Below are 20,063 nucleotides of genomic sequence, written 5' to 3'. Positions count from 1 at the left end.
CGGAAGGGACCGATATTGAACTTTGACTTAGATTTATTAAACTTACCATAATATTTATTCAAGTCAATATCGCCTAGTTGATCCTAGATCAAATGGTCTTAATCCTGTTATGTTTAGGCTCAATCTCAAGAGGTTATTCGTGTTCTTTGATTTGTTAGTTAAGCCTACTTTTAGGTCAGGGTGATACGTACATTTTGGGAACACGGTAATGCAATTGAGTGGGAGCGCTAACATAAACATGGAATCTATAGCTTCTATCTGGCGAATAGTAAGTAAAGGATGATCTCCTTCGAGCTTGACCAAATGAAAATAAATGGTGGAGTACTCATTTCACATAAGCTGAAATATCATTTATACGGGGTTAAGTGTTTTAAGGATAAATACATTGTAGGGTGTAATGGTAATCTAATCCCTTTACAGTGTAGGTCATTCATATAGAGGATCATTGATCAAATTAGGATTATAACAATGGATAACTAATGATGTGTCTATATGGTGGAACATATAGAGCATTCTATATACTGAGAGTGCAATTCTAAGTTCTATGCGTGGATTCAACGAAGAATTTATAAGTCAGTGAATTTAGGTTATAAATTCTTGATCTGCTTATTGGAAGCTCGGTTATATAGACCTATGGTCCCCCCACTAGTTGAGATAATATTGCTTGTAAGACTCATATAATTGGTTTTGATTAATCAATTATAATTCTCAATTTAGACTATGTCTATTTGTGAATTTTTCACTAAGTAAGGGCGAAATTGTAAAGAAAGAGTTTTTAGGGGCATATTTGTTAATTATGATACTTTGTATGGTTCAATTAATAAATATGATAAATGACAATATTATTTAATAATTATTTATAGTTATTAAATAATTAGAATTGGCATTTAAATTGTTGAATTTGAAAATTGGCATTTTTTGAGAAAATGAGATGCAGAAATGATAAAACTACAAAATTGCAAAAAGTGAGGCCCAAATCCATATAGCCATGGCCGGCCACTTTTATAGGCTTTATCATTTGATATTTTCATTATTTTAATGCCAAATAATTCAAACCTAACCCTAGTGGAATGCTATAAATAGATAGTGAATGCTTCAAGAAAATTATACTTTTCATTCAGAGAAAAACCTGAGCCTTCTCTTTCTAAACCCTAGCCGCCACTTCTTACTCTTCTTCTTCCTTCATAATTTCGAACCACTTAGTGATTAGAGTAGTGCCCACACAGAGCAAGTGATACCTCAATCATAGTGAGGAAGGTCGTGAAGAAAGACATTCAACAAGAAGGAGTTTCAGCACTAAAGAAGGAGAGAAAGAGATCCAGGTTCAGATCTTGATAATACTCTGGGACAGAAAGGATACAAGAGTTATAGATCTGAACGGAAGGAGACATTTAATTCCACTGCACCCAATGTAAGGTTTCTCATACTTTATATGTGTTTATTTTCATAATCGTTTTAGAAGTTCATATTTAGGGTGTTAATCAACATACTTGTGAGTAGATCTAAGATCCTGGTAAAATAATTTCCAACATGTATGTGTTGTACAATTTTTTTTTTTCATGAAAAATATTTTTTCTGTTTTTGAAAATATTTTATTTGGATTCCTTGTGAAAAATTAAGCAATTTGCTTTGATACGGAACTCGATTTCGATAAAAATTGAAAAAGATATGAATTTTGGAAGTTTCGGGATTGAATGGTGTCGAGGGAGCTGCTCATGCGCACCAAACCCTCGGACAAGGAGGCCCAGCGCGCGCGTGTGCTCAGACATTTCTTGTCTGAATGCGCCCAACGTTCGGACATGCATCACCCGAGGACCCTGCACGTCCGCCCACGAGAACCCTGCTGGCGCCGAGGATTCTCGCCCACCCCTCCTGTCCGCGCGCGTTAAGCCTAGTTGCAGCCTCTGGAGGCTGCACGTGCAGCCTCTTGGGCAGCACACCCCCTAACCCGATTTTCATGGGATTTTTCCAAAAAATCCGATTTTTCCAATTTTCAAACCCTAAATTTAAAATAAAATATTATTTTTAAATATATTTGAACTTAAATATCATATTTCAAAATAACTTTATCTAACCAATAGCAAACTTTTTGACCCCGTTTTTTTATAAAGTTTTTAACTCTTAGGCCTTTTTTTAGCTTTTAAGTTATATGTATTTTTATTGTGAAAACTATCTGGGTTCTCGAAATGGTAGGAGTGACACATTAAATTAATGTTCATACAATTGTCGCATGCCCCTTGGGATAATGTGATACGCCTAACCATTTCTTGAGACATACGGTTAGTTTTCATTTTTCTCGCATTTTATTCATTGTTGGAACCGATTAGATTCTCAAAATGGTGGGTGTTTCTCAGTGACTTAATGTTCATGTTAGTGACATGACCCTTATGACACTGAGATACCCCCAGCCATTTCTAGAGATGCATGGCCAATTCTGCAAACTTTTTTGCTTTAATTTTTATAATGCGGGTGAGGCCACTTAACTCGTTAAAATTGCACTCGCACCACACTGAAATGATCTTCTATCTTTTAAATGAGCAACCTGTCAGATAGTCAGAGGTATGACTCTGGAGAGGGGGCCTTCACGGATGAATCAGAAAGGAACGACAACTTCATCCCAGCCTCGATGTCCGAGGATGAAGCTCCTGTAGCTAGAGCTCGCGAGGGCTCGTTATCTACAAACAAGATAGACAATGGTTCAGGAATTAGCGGAACCAGTGACATTAGAAGTGTGCGATAGCAAGTCTACAATATTAGTCCAAGGTTATCTCATCCATTTGCGACATGCCCCAGACACCGAAGTCAAAGAAATGGGTGAGGACTTCGAGTTACCAGACAGTGAAATAAAGGAAAAGGAGGAAGTTGAAGGTAGCAAGATAGATTCTGTTGACAACGCTCACCTAATTGAACCTTTCTCCTGGAAGGATCTAGTCTCTCGGGTCAAGAAATCTGATTTGTCAACATATGTGAGGTTAAATTTGGTTCACATGGCTACTTCCAAGCCTTTGCCAACATAATGGCCTCATCTTCCCTTCACGAATCATGCGATCATCCCAACACAGAACATAGTGGCTTTAATTCATATTCTTCAATCCGGGGTGACACTGCCTTTCCATACTTTCGTGAAGGACATTCTTTCTTTTTGTGACGTCTCTCCTTTCCAGCTTACCCCAAATAGCTACCGCATAATCCTAGGGTTTTATGCGATGTATATGGAGTACACGCGAGGATAGCCAACAATCAAAGATTTGTTAGAAATATTTTACTAGGATCTAGATTTACCACCAAGTATGTTTGATTAACATCCTAATATGAATTCTAAAACAGTGAAATAAACACATAAGAGTTTAAGAAAACCTTACAGTGGGTGCAGCGAAATAATATGACTCCTTCCATTCAGATCTCTAGCCCTTGATTCCTTTCTGTAGCAGAGCATAATCAAGATCTGAATCTGAATCTCTTTCTCTCCTTCTTGTTGGTGCTGATTTTCCACAGTCTTACATACTATGATTGAGGTACTACTTGATGTGTGTAGGCACTACTCATCACTCAAAGGAATTTCGAAAAACAGAGAAGAAAGAGAGGGGAAGTGGCGGCTTCAGAGTGTTTGCGTGAAAGAAATAATACAGTAGTGTGTGTGTGTAAAACCTGAAGCCTTTACCTTCTATTTATAGAATACCACATAGGGTTAAGGTTGAATTACTTGGCATTTAAAAATGAAAAATAAAATGATAAAAGGAAACAAAGTGGCCGGCCATAGAAAATGGAAACAAGCCTCTCACTTTTGCAACTTTCCTATTTTATCATTCCTAGTTTCTCATTCTCCAAAATTGCCAATTTTCTCATTCAACCACATAAAATGTCAAAACTAATTATTTAATAACTATAATTAATTATTAAATAATATATTGTCATTTATTTTATTTATTAATAAAAACTAATCAAAATTTTCCAATTAATAAATATACCCTTTAAACTCTCTATTTACTGTTTTACCCTTGCTTAGTGAAAATTCATAAAGTAGACATAGTCTAACTTTTAGAATTATAATTGATTAATTAAAACTAATTAACTGAGTCTTACAAGCAGTATGGTCTCAAATAGTATGGGGACCATGGGTCTATATAACCGAGCTTCCAATAAGTTGAACCGAATTTACCAAGTAAATTTCCTAACTTATTAATTCCTTATTGAATCCACACTTAGAACTTGGAATTGCACTCTCAGTCATATAGAACGCTCTATATGTTCCGTGATATAGACACGTCATAAGTTATCCATTGTTATAATTCTAATGTGATCAATGACCCTCTAATAGATGATCTACATTGAAAAGGCACTAAGTTACCGTTACACCTTCAATGTATTTTATCCTTAGAACACTTAGCTCCATATAAATGATATTTCAGCAAAGTAAAATGAGATCTCCACCATTTATCTCTGTTTAGCCAAGCTCGAAGGATATCATCGTTTCACTTCTAAATTCCTATATAAGTTATAGACTCCATATTTATGGTAGCGCTCCCACTCATTTATACTATCATGTTCCCAAAATGTACGTATCACCCTGGCCCAAAAGTAGGCTTAACTAACAAATCAAAGAACATGTATAGTACTCTTGAGATCGAACCTAACCATATCAGGATTAAGATCATTTGATCTAGGATCAACAGGTGATATTGAATTGAATAGATATTACGGTAAGTTTTAATATATCTAATCAAAGTTCAATATCGGTCCCTTCCGATGTATACTCCATACATCCGATACTGGTAAACTTTGCCAATGTCCTGGAAATGACATAACACTTTTCCAAGGTGTAAGAATACCTATCGCTGATTATACCATGTCAGTCTAAATCCAGTATTCTGACAAATCAGGGAATAAACTTTCGAACATATAATTAAGATTATATTCCACTGTGCTGACAACACTATAATCTTTAACAAATTCATATGTTCTGGACTTAAAAAGAATTCATACATTATATGTATATAATCATGAAATAAATCATGTGAACCATGCAACATAAAATGTTATTTCTGATCTTTATTAATAAGTAAATCTGATTATATTGAAATGGGTTTTATTTAGGGCACAAAACCCAACAAGATTTTGGCTTCTTCTATGAGATAAAGAGCGTTGGCCATGACAATGGCTTGTATTGCTTTAGTAAATGGGCCAACTCTAAAATAAATTGGGTAGAAGGGACGGTTTCCAATATGGGGGATTGTAAATCGAAATGGTTCTACGCGTTTAAGATGCTAGGGGTTAGGATTGACTTCAATCACTGACCTCGTACGTCGCGTACTTTTACACTTAGTATTTATTTTCATTGCTTTATAGACGCTTGTTCAAAGATTGACCAGCTCGATCTGTACTAGACCTAATTTTTTTAGAAATCACTGAAGTCTTAAGCAGCCTTCTTGTGTAAGATCGCGACTGGCGTTTGTTGTGTACTACTGTGAAATTGCGAGAGCACAAGTTCATCCCAGAGGACGCTAAATTTCAGCGAGAACCAGTGTACAAAGAGCCTTCTGAGAAGCAAAAGGAAAGAATAGACAAGCGTCTATCCAAGCAAACTTCGAGACCAACATCAGGTAATATAATTTAGTATGTTGCCGACAATATTGTCTTACCCTTTCAAGTCCTTATTTGTCATTCTTCTCGCATACATGACTTTCTTGAAACAAGCTCCAGTTTTCAATTGCAAGTCTAAGGTTGGCACTGCGACGCCATCATCTGCGACTCCTCAAAAGAGGAAAAGTGATGTCGTTCCTACCCAGGCAGATGACTTGTCGAAGAAGCAGCAAAAGGTTGCTCAGGATAAGGGAAAGAAAGTTGTGATCGATCCTACTGTCAAGGCTCGCAATATCATGGCTTTATAGGATAAGTTCGTGAGCAATGACTTTGTCACTAGAGTTGAGGGAACTCCTGTCGAGGACCTCTTGTCTCGATCGGTTGATCTCATCTCCTAATTAATGACCGTCTATTTGCGGGCTTATGCTGTTGGTTTTAAAGACCTCGATCTCTTGAAGAAATAGAACTCAACTCTTCAAGAGGGCCTTAAAAAGGAAAAGTTAGACGCGGCTACCAAAGGCAAGGAAGTCGAGGATCTCGGCCTGGCCAAAGGTTAGGCGGAAGAGCAAGTCAAGACTCTGAATGAGCGAGTTAAGAAGTTGGAGGAGGAGAATGTTGGTCTTACCCGCAATCTTGAGGTTGAGAAAGAGAATGCGAAGAAGGCTTATGACCAGGCGGTCTCTGACTACACTGACCAAGCTGCTAGATTTTGACTTCGCAGTCTTTGGACCAGAGGCAGTCAAGATGGCCACTGTTTTCCTTACCATGTCGCCTACCGAGACTCAAGGGCTAGGTGGGAATCTTTTTCTAAACGATGCTGAAGATGTGACTGTTGCTGAAGTCGCAGATGGTACAAGTAAGGTCGCAGGTGATTCCAACGCTCATGTCACTTAATCTTTTTATTTCTTTTGTCGAACTTCTTTTAAGCGGTACATGGGTACTCATATTTTTTATTTGGCAATACCTTAAGACAACTTGCTTCGCCATATTTCGAACAGCGTATCCCTTCGGTGGGATACTCCTTTTGTTAAGTACTTTTTATCGCTAAATTTGATGTGTGCTTTTAATTGTAACTTACTACTTCAAAAATACTTAATCTTGCATAACTTGTTATAAATTTTGCCTATGCGAATAATTTCTACAGCTTGGTGTGATGAAAATTTTCTAAGTATAAATATGCAAAAAAATTTCAAAAATTTCAAAAACTAGGGAATTCATTAGATATTCAATAGTACAATATATGGTTACACCCCCTATACTTAGGAAATTTAAAATTATCTAATAACCTGTTGTATCTTACTGTTACAATATTACTATGTTTAATGTTAATAATGAGCATGTATTCATTTTTTTTAAAGAAAGTTGTAACTTCATTAGATCACATACAAGTTCTCTTACAACATTACATTTCTAAAATGTTACATTGCAGATTCTCTCTTTATCAACCCTACTACATTCTTAGATACATCATGTATCATATTATTTACATTCTTATTTACATAATAAAGAGAAGCATTAGGGAAAAATAATAAAGTAAACTTAATACATTCAATAATATCAGAAAGAGGTGAATAATTCTTACAATCTATATTAATTCTATTTGCCACACCTTTTGTGTCTGTTTCAACATAAGCAATTGGCACATTTACACCAGTCCAAAGAATGCTTCAACGTCAATGCTCCAGCAATGTAGGAATTATAGACATCAGGAATAGGAATAGCATAGTTAGCAATAATGTTTCCTTGATAATATTAACCACAACTCCTACTCTAATTTTTTTATTTCCTTTCAACAATAGAGACCAGTCAATGTTATAAGTTAGGTAAACGTGCATGTGGGGATTACTTAGTTATTTTTTGGTTTTTAATAACCTATTAGGTGGTGTTTGGTTGGGAGGAATAAAAATATAGGAATAGGAATGAGAATGGGAATTGGAATAGGAATGGAATAGAATAAAATTTAAAATGCATAAAAAAATTGATAAAAAAATTATTAAATTTTTTCAAATCTTACATTGGAATGGTCTTTCCTTCAAATTCAAAATGAAATAATCATTCTACCAAAATGGTAGAAAGGCCATTCCATTAGAATGATATTCAAATACTTTGAAATGTAAACAAACAAAGGAATAGAATGAAAATTGTTTCCTTTCCATTCCATTTTATTACCTCCAACCAAACGCCATCTTAATTTCTAGAGGTACTTTAAATATCTCAATAATGGATGGTTATATTTTGAGTTGTGGTTGTTAGGATACTAAAGCCCTTGTAATGGGTATTATATGGAGTTGAATTGTGTCTGAACATATGATCAGGTTACAATATTTGTTGTAATGTGTAAATGGAACTATCTTTTATGGGCTTGGTAGTTGCATACATCTTGGCCCTTTCGCTGTTACGAAAAAGTAATTTGACAACACTGGTCGGCCAACCCTTCTACGAAGATTCCAAGGCTGGTCAGCCCCTTAAAGACACATCATTGGCCGAGTCACTATGGTCGGCCAACCTGTAATAATTCCAGAAAAATGAGCAAAATTAAGTTTGCAACTCACCATGAATAAATCATGAAGGCCAGAAGAATAGAGCCTATCTACCTCGATGTCATCAAGCTCCTGAAGCTCATCGTGTTGGAATTTATTTTACCAGGATCTTAGATCTACTCACAAGTATGTTTATTAACACCCTAAATATGAACTTTCTAAAACGATGAAATAAACACATATAAAGTTTAGGAAACCTTACATTGGGTGCAGCGGAATATAATGACTCCTTCCGTTCAGATATCTAGCCCTTGATTCCTTTCTGTAGCAGAGCATTATCAATATCTGAACCTGGATCTCTTTCTCTAAAATTTTGATGCTGAAACTCCTTCTTGCTGAAAGTCTTTCTTCACGATCTTCCTCACTATGATTGAGGTATCACTTGCTGTGTGTGGGCACTACTCTCACCCTACAAAAGTGGCCGGCCATGCAAGGTGGATTTGGGCCTCACTTTTTGCAATTTTGCAGTTTTATCTTTTCTGTATCTGATTTTCTCAAAAACGCCAATTTTCTAATTCAACCATTTAAATGCCAATTCTAACTATTTAATAACTATAAATAATTATTAAATAATATTGTCATTTATCATATTTATTAATTGAACCATACAAAGTATCATAATTAACAAATATGCCCCTATAAACTCTTTCTTTACAATTTCGCCCTTACTTAGTGAAAAATTCACAAATAGACATAGTCTAATTTGAGAATTGTAATTGATTAATCAAAACCAATTACATGAGTCTTACAAGCAATATTATCTCAACTAGTGCGGGGACCATGGGTCTATATAACCGAGCTTCCAATAAGTAGATCAAGAATTTAGCATTAAAATTCACTAACTTATTAATTCTTCGTTGAATCCACGCATAGAACTTATAATTGCACTCTCAGTATATAGAATGCTCTATATGTTCCACCATATAGACACATCATTAGTTATCCATTGTTATAATCCTAATGTGATCAATGATCCTCTATATGAATGATCTACACTGTAAAGGGATTAAATTACCGTTACACCCTACAATGTATTTATTCCTTAAAACACTTGACCCCGTATAAATGATATTTCAGCTTATGTGAAATGAGTACTCCACCATTTATGTTCGTTTGGTCAAGCTCGAAGGAGATCATCCTTTGCTTACTATTCGCCAGATAGAAGCTATAGATTCCATGTTTATGATAGCACTCCCATTCAATTGCACTACCGTGTTCCCAAAATGTACGTATCACCCTGACCTAAAAGTAGGCTTAACTAACAAATCAGAGAACACGAATAGCCTCTCGAGATTGAGCCTAATCATATCAGGATTAAGATCATTTGATCTAGGATCAACTAGGCGATATTGACTTGAATAGATATTACGGTAAGTTTAATAAATCTAAGTTAAAGTTCAATATCGTTCCCTTCCAATGCATACTCCATGCATCCAACCTGAGCTTTACTTTAACCAATGCTTTGGAAAGAACATAGCACTTCTCCAAATGCAAGTAAACTCTGTTGTAGATTATCATATCAGTAAAACCCTATGTCTGATAAATCTAGGAAACTTTATTCACATAGTCATGTTTACTTTCCAATGTGTTGACGGCACAATAAACAGGATCAAGTATGTGAAAAGGGTTTCAGATGAATTCATACATTATGTACATATAATCATGAAATAAATCATGTGAACCATGCAACATTAAATGTTATTTCTGATCTATATTAATAAGTAAATCTGATTATATTGAAATGAGTTTTATTTAGGGCATAAAACCCAACACATCGTCCACAGAAGGAAAGGCTCTCTCTAGATGCCTGTGAGCCGCCTCCTTAGTTCTCTGCCCTGTGGCTGAGCCTGCACCCTCACTAGGCCTTGGGGCACCCCTGCCTAAAGGTCGTTCCCTCCTAGTTGAAGGGTCATCCATCACGAGCTGCTCGATTGGCACAGGCCCTAAAGGAGGAGGAAGAGATGATCTTGCAACATTCGTAGCACGAGTGGTTTGAGCCACCTTGGCCCCAGACAACCCGAAGGCTCCTTTGAAGGTCCGTCAGCAAGACCTCTCAACCTAGAAACATATTTACAAAAAAGAAAGTAGAAAAGTTAGAATACAAATCACAAATATTCGATGTAAGACAAGGATATAAGAGATGGTGCAATCAACTATCAAATACCATCATCCTCAGAAGAGGATTCATCTGAATCCTCAACAACCGCCTTGCCTTTGCCTCTAGATGCAGGTAAGGGACAAGTGGGTCCTATAGTGCTCTGGCCTCCAGGCGTAATCTGAAGAGAAGCGTCTCCAATTGTGCCCCTGTGAGCTAAGCGCTGGCGGGGGGCCCTTTCTCTCTTCTCCATACCTCAAGCTATCTGAGACAAAGGCACATCATCGTCCATGTCAAAGACTTGTCCATTACCAGGACATGCCCCCTTAGCAGCTGGGGCTCTATTCACGCTAACTTATGGGCCGTGGGCCCCCATAACACCAGAGGCAGGAGGGTACAGGTCGTACCTCTGAAAGTTGGCCGCACTGGCCAATTGAATTATGTTCATCTTCTCCGAAAGGAGGGACATGATGTGATTTGCCCTATCTCTTATATGCAATGTAGGGATGAAGCGCTTATAAAATGGCACTCACTGGAAATAGTGGTGTTGGATCTCACGGATGTCTCAAGTAATGAAGTAGTTTTAAGCATACCCACTAACTTTGGACATAGGTATGTTGTTGGTGTCGTCCAACCATTGATGGTCAATCTGTCTGAAGTAGAAGTATCCAGTCCGGTTGGGCATACCCACTAACTTTGGACATAGGGGGCAAACTTTAGATCGAAGTAATATCCAGTCTCATATGAAGTAGGTTGAGGCCAGCCTAGCTCTTCATACAAAACAAACATCGTTGAAAGATACTTTATACTTGATTTGTGTTGGACACATCCCGAAGTAAGCAACGATGTCTCTGAAGTATGGGTGTAGTGGCAACACTACCCCCTATTGTATATGACGCTCCAACCATGCCATCCAAGTGACAGCAAGTCGGTGTGCTCTCTAATCTCTAGTGGGTATCTCACACTAGACACCCCTCATAATATCACTAGTCAGTATCCTGTTAAAAGTCTCGACGAGAATGACGGATGCGGGAGAGACCCACCTGTCTCCCTACGACCTAGCATCCAAAACCTGAGGCTCTGAAAAATTGAATTAAGACATGGTCCAGACCCATCACTGAAGGCAGACCAAGCCTATTCAATGGCTTCCTATCAGCATCATATCCACCAAGAGGGCTGTTAGCGAGGACAGAACAAGTTCTGCAAGTCCTTCTCTTAACTGGCGCAACCTCTTCCACCTCAGATTCGGAGTTAGACTATCGACCCCCTAGTCAACCACAAGTACCTCTGCTTGATCGACCTCTGGGTCTACATCCTCACGAGGTTGTGTGGCCTCCTCTATAACTCTAACTTTGGCCATAGTTGCCACCCCTAGCAACATGGGGGTCATATGGTAGTGCACTATGATATGATCATTTCGTTCTGGGCATGATTATCGATCTGAGATCACACAAAAGGAGTAAAGGGACAGACTAAATGCTCTCTCTTAAAAGCGAGGCTGACAGGACCTATGACACAACAACTGACACCTCCCAAAATCACCTACATAGAAGAGATAAGGGAAGGTGAGCAACCTGATAAAGCTACAGACAAAGTTCTAGTCAACTGTACCTAAGGGTACCTTCCAAGTAAATCACATTGTACAAGACTGAGTATCAGCAAAGTACCGGCTTAAGTACATTTACTTAGACAAATAGTGAGTCCTAAGTTGTGTGCTTGATTATAATGAACTCACTACCAAGTCTCATAAAAAGTTTCCAAGGGGACCGCACATGAGATTACATTTGTATATGCCTCCAAGGTCGTCGCGAGACCCCAGCCAAGGTCAACAAAGGAAAAAAAATTAGCCACCCGCTTGGAACCTTAGCCTTGGCCAGCCAGGGTTCCCAAGCCTTAGAGGATTGGTCAGGTCCCATGACCCAACCTAGGACCGACAAGGAACTTCACTTTTAGGCATAGACCGGCCAGCCTATAGGGTATCCCCCTTGGCCGGCCAGACCCATGGTGACCACCCAAGACCGGCTAGGTCTTGAACAAGACCTCCTTGGCTGGGCAAGAGGTGTACAGGATCCAAACATGTGTTTTTTCAAGAACTCAAATACGTTCTTTGTGTTCTTCGTGACTCAAAGAGCCAAGAATCAAAATGAAGGTCATAATCAGATCTTTTTTGGTCTAGAAATTACACATCACACATCCTAAAAATACCATGCAGATCAAAATACCGAAAAAATTACAATCTAACGTGGGAATCTAAAGACATTCAAAGCAAAGAACAAGGTTCATGCATTCATGGAAAAACCAACTAAATCAAGTGAATAGCAGGAATAGAAAGCTTACCTACAATAAGAAATCGTTGACGAAGAAGATGGGAAGCTTGGATCGTCAAAATGGCGCGAAAATCTTGAGAAGATGGAACAATGTGGCTTCGACCTCTAGAGAAGGATGAGCTTCCTCAAAGTTTTTATTTCTAATGAGAGAATGAAAAATGCAAAGTGAAGAGAAGTTTCCCCCAAAAGACTTAAATAGATTCTGTGGAGTCATTCCTTCACTTGCCACACAGTACTCAACCAAAAAGCATGTAGAAGTACAATGTAGTTAATTAATGAGATCAGACATTCAAGAGCAAGTATTTCAAAGACTAAAAATGCAGCAACATTTATTCAGTAAAGGGTATATCAGTTCAACCTTAGCTGATAAGTCCCTATCCACACAGACGTCTACATAGGGACTTGGGGGCAAATGTTATCCCAATTTTTGCCACGTGATGTGGCATGCTTATGTGGACAATATCAGTGCCACGTGGTAGTACATCTCACCAACAAGGAGGCCAAGTCAGCACCTTAGCTAATGGAGGTCCCAACACTTAAACGGGCCGATGAGCTACAGACCACCCACCTCAAAGGGCTCGCTGGCCACCCCTGGCCGGCTTTATGGCCGGCCAGCCTGCATCCTGCAAGTGTATGGCTGGCTAGGATTAGACCTGGCAAAACGTTGGTGCACAACCTTACACGTGGACTGCAAGCTAGACTGCAAATTGGGTCTTAGTAGCCCACGAAATAGACAAAAACTACCTATTTTTAAGGAGAATTTTAGTCTTTTGTATATTACCAATTTAATATGTAAATATCTCTTACTTTATCTGTTGATTAGGGTTTAAGCTCTCTTATATAAAGAGCCTTAACTCAACCCTAAAATCCTAATTAATTAAGTCATAACTAAGGGAGATCTAAGCCAAAAAGCTCTAAGTCTGATAACATTTCACACACACACACCCACTATAGCATCCCCCAACCCTTGAGATATGCCATCTTTGATTCCTACTTTGTAACCTATCAGATCCTACCATAGTGATCTGAATGTTGTTATCTTTCGGTATGGTTAGGTCTTTTTTTGGCAATTTAGTTGTCAAAATATTTTTCAATTAAAGTGCATTTTTATTGAGCATTTAAATTATTTTATTACATTGATTTTGTGCATTTAAGTACTCTTTTCTTCTAAGGGAAGATTCTTTTTTAGCTGGTCTCTTTGTGGTTTAGGAAATTTCTTGTAAAAGAAAGAATTATCTTATGGAAAGTTGTCTAACTTTGGGAAACTTGACTTTCTTTTTTTCTAATGGATGATTTCAGTTTTGCCTTTAATAGAACAAATCAAATAAACTTTATTTGGCAGGTTTGAAGTCCAAATTCGTGATGTTGGTTCAATTTGGAAAGTTTCCTTTCTGGACCTGATCTGTTGTTGCAAAACCCAATTCCAATGTTGTAAATCAAGAATTTTCTTAAGAAAGTTTTGTACAACTGGAAAATCACTTTTGTGGTTGTTTCTAGGATTGCTATGTTTTATAAATAGGACCTAGAGAGCAGTCAAACAATTTTATCTCTTCTAGTATCATATTTTCATATCTTTCTTTGTGAGAAGAGTGTTTTATTTGTAAAAACCTAGAGTGTTCAACTAGGTTTTGGTTTTCTTATTATGATCTCATACTATCATAGAATTGGTTGAAGAGAAGCTTTGGACAAGTGTGGGTCTTCGGGAGAAGACTTTTCCAATACTCATTTCGGAAGGAAGTGAACATATATCTTTGGGAGAAGATTTGTTTAAGCCTTATTTCGGGAGAAAGTAAGCACACATCAATAGCTGAAGGAAGTTCACTACTTGGTGTGTTTTAGGGATCAGATTAGCAAGGTGGATTACAAAGGTTTGCGGTAAATCACTAGAGGAAGTCTAAATTTGTTTAAGTCAATTGCTATTGTAAACTTTGATACTTTACTAATTGATTTTATTCTCTGGGCGTGGCCCTGTGGACTAGGAGTGTTTGAAAGAACACTGATACCGCGTATAATTCTCTTGTGTCAATTGATTTATTTTTTGTTGATTTTTTATTTCTGGTTCTGGTTTGTTTCTGCAAAATTGTGTTTTGCAGTGACAGAATTACATTCTGCTGCTGCAGACTGTTACAGTTTTATTTTACTATTCTTCTATAATAATTATTGACATTAGCAAAAAATAGGTTTTTAAATTGGTATCAGAGCGGGACACTAAACTCTTAGTGTGGTCCTTTGACATTTCTGTGTGTTTTTGTGAATTATGCCATTTTTTGCAGAAGGAAGTTCGATTTCTAGACCACCACTGCTCAGTGATTCTAATTATCATTATTGGAAAGTTAGAATGAGGGCCTACATCAAGTCTCAAGATGAGAGAGCTTGGATGATGATTTTATTAGGATGGTCTGCTCCTCTTGTGGTAGATTTTGAAGGTAATTCTAAATTAAAATCTGAACTTTAATGGCTACTGAAGATGATAAATTGTCTACTTATAATAGCAAAGCTTTACATGCTATATTTAATGGAGTAGGTGAAGGCTATATTAAGCTTATATCTTCTTGTGAATCTGCTAAAGTTGCTTGGCAAATCCTTCATACTCAATTTGAGGGAACTTCTGATGGTAAGCGTTTTAGGTTTATTATGCTTCAGACAGAATTTGATGATCTTAGAATGTCTAAATCTGAAACCCTGGCTGAGTTTATGAAAGATTATCTTATATAGCTAATGAATATTTTGCTTTTGGTGAAAATCTTAATGAATCTGTTCTTGTCAGAAAAATTGTTAGAGTTCTTCCAAATAAGTTTGACACTAAACTCTTGGCTATGGAGGAAGCAAAAGATTTTAGCAAGATGAAGGTGGAGGAGTTAATGGGTTCTTTGCATACTTTTGAATTGAATCAACAAATCAAGCAGAAGGACAAACCCAGGTCCATTGCTGATAGAGGTAAATGTATTACTTTTAATGTTGCTGAAAAAGAAATTTCAGATGATGAGATGGATATTTTAACTAAAAACTTTCAGAAATACATGAGAAAGATAAAGTGACAATTTTTTTTTCCAAAATTCTCCAAAGGTAATACTTTTTCAAAACCTTCAATGATTAATAATCAAAAGAGAATTCAATGCAGAGAATGTGAAGGTTTTGGACATATTCAATCTGATTGTGCAAATACACTGAAAAAGAATAAGAAAAGTTTTAATGTCACATGGAGTGACGATGAAACTGATAGTGATGAAGATATTTCTAAAAATATTACACTAACCTCAGTTTCTTCTAAGTTTGTTTGTGATTTACGGGTGAAAAAAAGATTGGTATGTTTGAATAATACCATTGAAAAAGAAAATTCTCATTCTGATGAATTTGAAATCTATGAGGAATCACTGGCTGAGTCTTACAAGGTTATGTATGAAAAGTGGATACATGTTACTTCTGAAAATAGATCATTATCAAAAATAAATAAACAATTTTCTCATAAAATTGAATCTCTTGAATTGAAAATTAAAGAATATGAGACTGATTTTTGTTTAAAAAAGATGAGGAAATTATTCTGTCAAAGAAGAAACTTGAAAATTTTAACCAAGATATTCAAATGCTTAACCTTAGATCTTCTATTTTTGAAGAAGTTCAAAATGCATGTCAAAGAGACTTTGTTGGTATTGGATCAAATGGTACTGAAAGTTCTGGAAAAATAAAATTTGTAAAATCTAGTGTTCCAACGAATTTACCTACTGCTGCAAATTAAAGATCTGATGCTACAAAAATATCGACTGCAGAAGCAAAGTCTCCAATAAGTTCAAAAAGGATAAGATCTCAGGTAAGAAGGTTTGTTCTAATCTGTCATTTTTGTGGTATTAAGGGGCATATTCGACCTAAATGCTTCATCATGCAAAATTTGTACAAAACAAATTATTTTGGTGATTTGAAATTTTTTCAAAAGAAACATAGTGCTTTGAAACAAAAATGGATTGAAAAAGAAAAATATCTAGCTGGTTTTTTTGATAAAAGTGCTGTTTCTCAAATGTGGTATTTTAACAGTAGTTGTTCTAGACATATGGAAGGTGACAAGGATTTTTTAGTGAATATCAGACCAATGCAATGTGGTGAGGTCACGTTTGGCAATGGTTTAACAGGAAATGTCCTTGGTATGGGAACTCTCAATTTGAAGGGTTACCAAGGTTGAAAAATGTTATGCTTATCAAGGGACTAAGAGCTAATTTACTTAGCATTAGTCAAATTTGTGATCAAGGGTATACTGTCAATTTTGACAATGATCATTGCTTTGTTCTTAACAGTAATAAACGATGCATTTTACAAGGGTTTAGATTTGTTGATAATTGCTACACTCTCACATCTGTTCTTACTTGTCATTTTGCATGTGAAAATACGAGTGTTGTATATACTTCTAAAAATCTTGTTCAACCTTCTCGTACAAAACACATTGATATAAGACATCATTTTATTAGGGACGTTGTTGACAACTAAACATTGCAGTTGGAATATGTTGATACTGAAAAGCAATTGGTTGATATTTTTACTAAAGCCCTAAATTCAAGTCAGTTTGACTCCCTCAAGACATCACGATGGATTTCGTGGTCGGGTTACCTAGGACCACGGGTTTGTTTGATTCCATCTGGGTAGTGGTGGATCGATTCACAAAATCTGCTCATTTTCTGCCTGTTAGAACAACATTTACAGTGGATCGGTTGGCAGAATTGTATGTCAGAGAGATTGTAAGACTTCACGGGGTACCGAAGTCTATAGTTTCGGATAGGGACCCGAAATTCACCTCCAAATTTTGGCAGAGTTTGCAACGAGCAATGGGTACAAAGTTGAAATTCAGTACAACATTCCATCCTCAGACAGATGGTCAGTCCGAAAGGACAATTCAGATATTGGAGGACATGTTACGAGCCTGTGTTATGGATTTTGAAGGCTCCTGGAATAAATATCTACCGTTGATAGAATTTTCTTACAACAACAATTATCAGAGTACGATAGGGATGGCTCCCTATGAACTGTTATACGGTAGGAAGTGTAGATCTCCCATCCACTGGGATGAGACAGGGGAGAGAAAGTACTTAGGTCCGGAGTCAGTGCAGCGGACCAATGAGGCAATAGAAAAGATAAAAGGTAGAATGCTCGCCTCACAGAGTAGACAGAAAAGTTACGCAGATCCGAAACGCAGAGATGTTAAGTTCCAAGTAGGGGACCATGTGTTTTTACGAGTGTCTCTAATGAAGGGGATCAAACGTTTCGGGAAAAGAGGCAAGTTATGCCCTAGATTTACAGGACCTTTCGAGATTCTCGAGAAGATAGGTCAAGTGGCATACCGATTAGCTTTGCCTCCAGCTTTATCAGCAGTTCACAACGTATTCCATATCTCGATGTTGAGAAAATACGTTTCGCATCCCTCTCATATACTCGCTTATGAGAGCCTTGAACCGCAGCGATATGTCATATGAAGAACAACGCGTATCCCGGATAGTAAATGATAAAGTCCTTCGGAATAAGACCATAGCATTGGTAAAAGTTCTCTGGAGAAACAGCAAGGTGGAGGAAGCCACCTGGGAACTAGAATCAGATATGAGAGCTCAATATCCAGAGTTATTCAGGTTAGATTTCGGGGACGAAATCCTTTTAAGGGGGGGAATAGTTGTAAAGACCGCTTAGTTTAATTTGGAAGTTAGCAGTTAATCATGTTTAATTATGAAATTATTTATAGCTATTTAAATAATTATTTATACTGTTATTATTGAATTCTGAGATACATTTTTATGTCATTTAGTAGTTTTCATAATTTTGCATTTCCGGTGCCCGGTAACATGGAACTCGGTGTTTGGCTCAGTAAAATCACAACTTAGTATGTTAGTAGATTGGGGCGGTTTATTAGACATTGGGAATGTCGGGAATGACCGGGAATTTAGAATTTCCCAAAAATACCCCTTTAGTGTTAATTATGTGATTTTAGTGTGAAGGGGCAAAATGGTCATTTTGCCCCATTGTTAGTTTGTCTTTTTGTGGTTTAATAATGTGTAAATTATATGTTTATTATGTTATTTGTTTGGCTGAAGTAAAAGAGTTAGGTGGCATTTATCCTCATTTTTCCAAACTTAGAAAGAAAAAATTAGAAAATTTCTCAAAAGCTCTCTCTCTTTTCCTCTCCATTTCTACTTTTGAGCAAAGAAGAAAAAGTGGATTTTCTCTTGTGATTCTAGTGATTTTCAGCAAGTCTAGTGTGATCCTTGAAGAGGTATTTCTTGTCTAGTTTTTCTTCCTTTGTTTTCTTGAAATTTTGATGAAAAAGATGAGTAATGCATGGATGATTTTGATGATGTTGCTGCTGCTAGTTGTTGTTGTTGTTTCTATGTCTAAAATGTTGAATTAAATATGTTTAGTTAGGTTGAAATGCATGCTAGTTGTTCTTGCTTTAGTTGGTTAATTTTCTTGTTAAAAAGCTATGGTTTTCAAAGTGAAAATTGAGGTTTTGGTGGTTGTAGTGTTTGCATGAATTAGGGTTAGTTTTCTGCAGTGTTTTTATGCTTGTTTATGTAGTTCTAAGCTAGTTTTGAGGCTTGTAAGTGAGCTTTAGCCAAGTTTGAGTTTGAACTCAAAGCTTGGAGCTCACATGGTGATTTTCAATTCTGTGCTTTCTGGGCTGTGTTGATGCTTTAGAATTGTTCTATAGGATGTTTAGAACAGGTCTGGAAGTTTTGGGATTGTTTGGATTTAATTTGGTTGAGTTATGAATTTTTGAATTTCTGCCTGCGAGGAACCGGAATTCCGGTTGGACAACCGGTCTGCCGGTTGGGCAATTTTCAGAAACCCTAGTTTTCCTTGTTTTTATGTTAGTTGGGGTATTGCCATGCTTTTTATCGATAGGGAAACTTTTAGTTCCTAGTTTGAGTCCCCGGGAAGTGATTTAGCGTATCACTTATAGTGTGGTGATTTTTATGGTTTAGGAGCCTGTAATCCGCCGCGCATATAGTTCCAAATAAATTCCTAAGACACCCGAATTCGAATCCGTAAGATTAGTATAACAAGATGCATATGTAGATTACATGTTTAGCGTGCATGTAGAAGCCCGTTAGATTACATTAGATATGTATGTTGGCTTCGAACCATCCGACCGTGTCATGTCTGCATGTGCCGGAGTATGACCAAGAATGGAGTATGACCCGCTCGACCGATTAGGCTAACACCGTATCACATCTCGCATAGGCTAGCAGTATGACTGGGGCAATTGGAGTATGACCAGTCTGACCACGTATAGGCTAATACTTAGGTTGGTGGTTCCGTACTATTTGACGTATCACGTCAGACAGCCGGAGTATGACCACCGGACTGAGTATGACCGCCGACCGATTAGGCCGATACCGTAACATGCTCGGTACAGTCGGAGTATGACCAAGCGGGGAGTATGACCGGCTCGACCGATTAGCCGTTTGTCAATAGTATCGTCCCTATGAACGTTCGTAACTCCGCATCGTGTTGGACACGGCAGTTATGGGGACTCAACATCGTGTTGGA

Source organism: Cannabis sativa, chromosome 4, assembly GCF_029168945.1.
Source record: "Cannabis sativa cultivar Pink pepper isolate KNU-18-1 chromosome 4, ASM2916894v1, whole genome shotgun sequence".
NCBI lineage: Eukaryota > Viridiplantae > Streptophyta > Magnoliopsida > Rosales > Cannabaceae > Cannabis > Cannabis sativa.
This window is presented reverse-complemented; position numbering follows the sequence as displayed.